Source organism: Arachis duranensis, chromosome 3 (genome assembly GCF_000817695.3).
Source record: "Arachis duranensis cultivar V14167 chromosome 3, aradu.V14167.gnm2.J7QH, whole genome shotgun sequence".
Classification (NCBI taxonomy): Eukaryota; Viridiplantae; Streptophyta; class Magnoliopsida; order Fabales; family Fabaceae; genus Arachis; species Arachis duranensis.
In genome coordinates, this window is record NC_029774.3 from 43,108,865 (window position 1) to 43,116,786 (window position 7,922).

Here is a 7,922-nt window from a genome sequence, read left to right on the forward strand (position 1 = left end):
TTGTGCCAGTTCCGGCGTTTAACGCTGGAAATTCTGAGGGTGACTTTGAACGCCGGTTTGGGCCATCAAATCTTGGGCAAAGCATGGACTATCATATATTGCTGGAAAGCCCAGGATGTCTACTTTCCAACACCGTTGAGAGCGCGCCAATTGGGTATCTGTAGCTCCAGAAAATCTGCTTCGAGTGCAGGGAGGTCAGAATCCAACAGCATCTGTAGTCCTTTTTAGTCTCTGAATCAGATTTTTGCTCAGGTCCCTCAATTTCAGGCAGAAAATACCTGAAATCACAGAAAAACACACAAACTCATAGTAAAGTCCAGAAAAGTGAATTTTAACTAAAAACTAATAAAAATATACTAAAAACTAACTAGATCATACTAAAATCATACTAAAAACAATGCCAAAAAGCGTACAAATTATCCACTCATCAGGGTAGTTTTATGCATTTTCTTAAGAAATAAGATAGTTTTGGGTGGATATTCACTTACATCTTGATTCAAGCATACATTGTGCACTTTACATGATTTCATGAGAATTTTGCATGAATTATATGACAAATTGGATGATGCATGACTCATGACTTGTACTTGAACTTTGATGCACTTTGTTGCTTGATTTCAGGACAAAAGAAGCAAAGAAGAACCACGTTAGCAGCCACATTAGTTTAGCTAACGTGACCTCTAACGTGGAATGGAAGCAATCTTGCAAAGTTAGTGAGAAAGGTAATCGCCAATAACGCCCTCGAAGCCATCATATCCCACGTTAAGAGTCACGTTAACTAAGTTAACGTGAACTCTAACGTGGAAGAAGACAACAAGGCCGATGTTAGTGACACTCTCCTTTGTCACTAACGTTGGACCAAGCTCATAATTGGCCACGTTAGTTGCAACGTTAACTTAGTTAACGTGGACTCCAACGTTAAGAAGCGAAAGAGAAGCAAACGTTAGTGACATTCACCTTTGTCACTAACGTTGGCCAAGCCTCCATAAGCCACGTTAACTCCCACGTTAACTTAGTTAACATGGAAGCTAACGTGGAGAGAGCAATTGATCGACAACGTGAGTGACACTTACCTTTGTCACTAACGTTGGGGTGAACACCTAAAAGCCACCATGAGCAACGTTAACTTTGTTAACGTGGAAGCTAACGTGGATAAAGAGATGATGAGCCAACATTAGTGACACTCACCTTTGTCACTAACGTTGGAGATGGCTAGCTTACTACGTTAGAAGCCACGTTAACCTAGTTAACGTGGACTCTAACGTGGGAAGTATGGGCACATTGGAACGTTAGTGACAAAGGTAAGTGTCACTAACGTTCTCGAAGGATTGGCATCACTACGTTAGAAGCAACGTTAACCTAGTTAACGTGGACTCTAACGTAGGGAGAAGGGGTGACTAACCACGTTATTGGGAAAGGTAAGTCCCAATAACGTATGCGAAGGACCAAGAGGCAACGTTAGTGGTCACGTTAGTGCCACTAACGTTGAAGTCAACGTGATCATATTTGGGTGAGAAATGTTAGTGAAAAAGGTGATTGTCACTAACGTTCTCGAACCCACACTTTCACTTAACGTTGACACCACTAACGTCCTAAGCCAAAGTCCCTGCCTACTTCACATTTTCTCTCTACAAGCAAAGCTAAGCCCAATAAAGAGGATAACCGCTTCAAACTCAAGATCCAAGAGGCCCACACCCAAGATTTGAAGAACCAACTAGAAGATCAGAAGAGTAGTATATATAGGAGTAGCTTTAAATTAGAAAGGGGTTGGAACTTTAGGGAGCCTTGGGCATAGAACTAGTCTCTGTATTTACTTTCTCTGCAACTTCTAGTTTTACTTTCATGATGTATTCTCCATCTTTGTTTTCAATTTTCAGAGCTATGAACAACTAAACCCCTTTCATTGGGTTAGGGAGCTCTGCTGCAATTTGATGAATCAATATTAGTTTTCATTCTTCTTCTTCTATCTTTTCTCTTGATTTTACTAGAAAGCTTTCAATCTTCATCCAATTGGGTAGTTATCTTGGAAAAGAAACTATTCATATTTGGATCTCTTCAGAACCTTGGAAGAGGAATGAAGAGATCATGCTAGAAATGCTTTCTCATGCTGGATCAAATTGGGTTTGGATGGATATGTGACTATAATCCTACCAATACTTGATTTGGGAATGCATGTGGTATAATCAGTGACCATACTTCATCTCTTCTCATGAGCAATTGACCAAGGAATTGGCTATTGATCAAGATTTGAGAGATTGGATTACCAAGGAATTGGAATTCGATCATTTAAAATTGCCAAGGAGATCAATGAATGCATTGATTAAGGAAAAGATGAAAATGAATTTGATCCGGAGAATGCAACATCTCCTAAGCCCAATGAACTCCCCATTTCTGATCTTACCCATTCTCTTTAATTTCTGCCATTTACTTTTATGAGCATTTCCCCATTCCCATTTAAGATTCTGCAATTTATTTTCTGCCATTTACATTCAGCTCTTTATTTCTAGCATTTACTTTTTCTGCTATTTACCTTTCTGTAATTTAATGTTCTGCAATTCTCAAGTCAAATTCTGGTTTGCTCAACTAAAATATTCCTCTAATTAAAGTTGCTTGATCAAATCAATCTCTGTGGGATTCGACCTCACTCTATCGTGAGTTTTTACTTGACGACAATTCGGTACACTTGCCGAAGGGAGATTTGTTACTAGACGGATTTTCCACGCATCAGTATAACCAAAAGGTAATACGACAGACCTTCACTGAGGACAACCTCATCCTAATACGAAATGACATTGAAACAACTCGACTGGGAGAAGAAAAGCTGGTAGCAAACTGGAAAAGACCCTACCGAGTCATAGAAGTGCTCGGAAAGGGCTATTACAGGCTTTCCGAACTCGACGGGCGAGAGCTTCCCAGGTCATGACACGCCTACAACCTAAGAAGGTACTATAGCTAGGGGTGATAAAAGATCTTGGACAAGGCACACTCTTTTTCCTGAAAAAAGTTTTTTAACGAGGCGCCCCGCCAAGACTTACAAATCACCCGATTTAGGAAATTAACTCCTCATGTATATTTGCATTCTTTCTTAATAAAATTTGTTCAGATTCTCTACAAACACTCAAGTCGTATTATTCTAAAAACATTCATCACCCGATTATAAAGCTACAGATCGACAAAAAGTGAAAATCAAATTCACTACGTGATCACGATAAAAACGAGGGTTAAAACCCAAAATCTACAAAATCGGCAAAGATGAAAACAGAATAATGCAAGAAGTTATAGAAAGTGATCCATAGAAAGGACCTGACGAGGTCCTAATAAAATGGATTGCTATAAAATAACTTAGAGACTGGCCGGCACAAAAGTCGGACCAGCCACAACAACTCAAGTTATAAGTAAAGCCCTGGAAAGAGGTCTGGCCAACCCTATAAAAGAGGATTACTATAACTTCAAAGAGCCCGACATGAGGAAGTCGGACTCCTACAAAAAAGTTACAAAAGATAATCCCTGAAAGAGACCTGAACAAGGTCCAAGAAAGAGGATTATCAAGTAACTCGACAGGGCCCGACATGACAAAGTCGGCCCGGAAAGATAAGTTACAAAAGATAATCCCTGAAAGAGATCTGAAACAAGGTCCAAGAAAGAGGATTATCAAGTAACTCGACAGGGCCCGACGTGACAAAGTCGGCTCGGAAAGATAAAGTTACAAAAGATGAATCCCTGAAAAGAGACCTGAACAAGGTCCAAGAAAGAGGATTATCAAGTAACTCGACAGGGCCCGACGTGACAAAGTCGGCCCGGAAAGATAAAGTTACAAAAGATAAATCCCTGAAAGAGACCTGAACAAGGTCCAAGAAAGAGGATTATCAAGTAACTCGACAAAGCCCGACATGACGAAGTCGGCCCGAAAAAAAAAAGTTACAAAAGGTAAACACCCAAAAGAGATCTGAACAAGATCCAAGAAAAAGGGTTACCTAGTAACGGAATAGGGACCGACATGAAGAAGCCGGACTAAAGCTACAAAAAGTTATAAAAACTACACCCGAGGGGTTACTAGAAATAACTCAAGAAAAGATCAATTGAGAGAATCAACCAACAGAGGGGAGATAACTCGACCTGAAAGACCTCGACCTCGCCAAAATTGATCTATAAAGAATTCTATCAAAGAATACTCAAACAAACAACTAGCCTTAAAAGGGACACTTCAACTAAGGCAAAAAATAAACAAAGCACAAAGGCAATCGAAAGAGGTCGGATAAAAAACACTCTGAAGATTCCAAGCAAAGTGCTAAAGAAAGCTGCAAGCAAGCATATCACAAAGAAACAAGGCAGTTACCATAAAACAAGACTCAAGAGGCCGCTTGAAACCGACCCCAAGAGCAAGAGAAACTATTTTATTTTTTAAAATAAAGTTGCTAAAGTAGCAACTGGAGCATCCAAAGTCAGAGATCACAAACTTACAAAAGTAAAGAGTTCAAAAGCCTACAAAAACCGGGCTATACATAAGCATATCAGAAAAGTTATAGAGGATCCAAAGGCTTCCGAGTAGCAGTATCTTGGGAAGAAGGAGGGCGAGTCTGAAGGGGAACTGCGTCCACTGTCCTGTCATCTCGGTTCAAAATCTGGACGTCTGGATCAGATTCCGGCTGTGTAGCTTCAACTGCCAAGGTTGAGCAAGGCGGGACAACAGAGGCTTTGGCAGAAGTGACCGGAGGAGGGACAACATCATCATCATCATCGGGATTGTCAGGGACAATCTTACCATCCTTCACAATATTATCCATGCTAAATAAGGCAAGATCAGCTCCCGGGGCGATAACCCAAACTTGCTCTTTCAGATTCTCAAAGGCCGCAGTAACACTGCCTACGAGATGACTTTGAAGTTCAGAGTAATCGGACTGAACAGATTCCAACCTACTCCTGAGCTCCATCACCTCTCTATAGGTAGTAACATAGCTATCCTTGTGTTTTTGAGCCGTATCCTCGGCCAGTTGCGCGGCAACCGCCAGGCCAACAGCCCGGGCCTTCTCCCCCTTCAGCTCTTTTTTTAGCTCGGCCACTTCCACCTCGAGCTCCTCCTTCAAACCCTTAATTCGGTCAAATTTTATTTTTGCCTCCTCCATAAAAGCCTTGGTAGCATGAATAGGAAGATCTTGAGCAGTTCGGTATAAAACCGCTCCCATGTGTGCCAGAGTAATACCACTCCGAGTAATAAATTCTAAATGATGAAGAATGGATACATCGTGGGTAGGCATGATACCATAAGGAGCAATCTGTTGGTCTACAAACCCAACCGCATCAAAATCCGGAGCACCAAGATTAAATGGCTCGACAATCCAAGGTCTTTTTGGAGGAGGAGCAACTAGAGGAGCAGAGGTACCCACTGAAGACGAATGCGGGTCAACCAAACGAACCCGGGGAGTCGGGATCATCCTCCTCGACCCAAGAGAGCTCGGGACAGACGGCTTCGACAAAACTTGGGAGGACCCTTCCCCGGTCACTTTGGCTGGGACGTTCTGAGCCGCAGTAGCCTTCCTCGCCTTCTTAAAGGCCTTCAGTGAGTCATTATTCTTCGACATCTCTGAAAAATAAGAAAAATACAAACGATTTATGAATATACAGAAAGGAAAGCAGAAAACAAATGACATGGGAGTACAGTTTATAAAATACCCAACACATCGCGAATCAAGGATGGATCCCCCAGAAACTTCTTGGTCTCAAGATGAGGAGGCTCCCCCCAAATATCCTCTAAAGCAGCAACAAAGGCCTGCTCGACCTCGTCTAACATATCCCAGGTATACCTAGACACAACTACATTCCTCTGCCACTCTAAAGGAAAACGAGGCTCGCCATTCTCATCCAGGAAGAAAGGACGAGCTCCTTCAACAGCTCGGATCTTGAAAAAATAATTCTTAAAATCTCAGAAAGACTCAGCATACATGGAGAAGACTTTATGTCCCTGGGCCGACCTAAAAGAAACCCAAGAAGCTTTCTTTTTGGTAGTCCTAGGCTTGGTCAACACAAATAGATACAGAAAAAGGGTTAAAGAGGGTTTAACGCCAAACTCATGACAAACCATCTGAAAAATCTTGATAAAGCCCCAAGAATTCGGATGAAGCTGAGATGGGGCCACGTTGCAAGACCACAACAAGTCGGTCTCAAAGGAAGTAAAAGGAAGGGTAATATCCATCTGGCTAAAGAAGAAATCGTATGCATAAAAGAAAGGACGCTCTCCCTGGGTCGAAGTAGGAAAATAGACCCTGTCATCAGAATCGGGTTCTACCAACTCATAGTTGCGTTCCTGATACTCACTACTACAGATCCGATGGTGTTTTCTAAGCTCTGTGTAGAATTCTGCATTAGATAGGGATACACACAGCAACACCAGGGAGTCCAACCACTCGGACATCTCCTCAGGTACCTTAGAGGATGCCTCGACAATATTTTTGCGAGACGACATGGCCAACTAATCCTACAAAGAAAAGGAAACGGGTTACTAACCCCAAAAAGAAAGTTCGGACAAAAAGGAAGCAACTCGAAAAAATGCGACCTTAAGCACACAAAAATAGTAAAAGGAAAACCCCAAGATGCACACCAGGGTCCAGGGGCATCCTTTGGAGGCAATGACAGAGTGAAGTCCCAGAAAAAGCTACAGAGATAAAACCTCTTTCAAACAAAACAAGCGTTCCGAGAAGAAAAAAGGCAAAAAGTCAAAAGAAAGTCATCAAAAACCATAATCTCTATCGAAGAACAATCATCAACCAGTATAGCAAAATCATCAATGAAGCAAACAAGTTATCAAAGGAGCAACCTTTTTCGAAACAGCAGTACGGAACACCAGCCAACAGCAAGAACATGCCAAACGGAAAAACAGATAAAGGCGCAATCTTTTCTTCAAAAATCAAACGAATCACTACAGAAACAGGCAACAACATGCAAAAGCCTTAGGAAGCTTCAACTACCAAGGGAACATCAGAGAAGAAAAAGCCAGAAATCGTAGCAACAAAAAATACAAAAAAGCGAAAAGGATCAAATTTTCCAAATATACACTCAAACAAAAACCCTACTGTACCGGGAAATAGAACAATGCAAGCAAAAAAGAGAAGATGAACCAACTTGAAAAAGGAGAAGCGCACGGAGAGCAAAGACAAAGAGATCAGGAGTTGCCGTCGAAAGCAAAAAGAGCACCCATGATCGCCAAAGAATGTCACAAAGAGAAACGCGAAAGGGCAGGCGATAGACGAAAACAACAAAAGTGAGAAAGAAAGGGAAAGTTACAGAAAGGAGAAAAAATCATCTCCGTATGTGAAGTTCAAAATAAAAGAAGCAAGAGAAACGAGGCATTGAAAGCCAATTAATGGGGGCATTAAAAACCCTCGCGCATTCCCAAGACCAGGGCACTAACGCAAAAGCGCGTGCTTTCAGAGGAAACGGAACAGAAACGTTCCGCATTCAAAAAAGGAGAACTCTACAAAGAAGACATTGACAAAATGCTCGAGTTCGGCTTCACCAAAGAAGGATCTAAGTCCCAAAACTAGAGACTCAACCTCAAAAAGGAAGACCGAGCTCTAGCAGGGGCACTATTCATACCTTGGGTCGAGTTGTCTGACCCGGGATGTTCTACAGACAAAGCGACCGACCTCTTCAGGTCAGGACGACCCGACCTCTTCTTAGAGAGCTCGGCCAAGTTAATAGAAAAGCCCAAAGAAGGGCCCTAATAGAGGACCGCGTACCAAAGCCCAAGGCAGTCCAAGCCCGCAGGGAGAAGGGCGGTTCCTTTGAAGATAAGATGACCTCACTCAAAAGATAAAGATAAGATAAGATAACTAACTTATCTTATCTAAGAAGGTCACTCTACACCATTATAAATACACTGGAGCACCCAGGTATAACTCATACTCTGATTCTACTCAATACCTGCT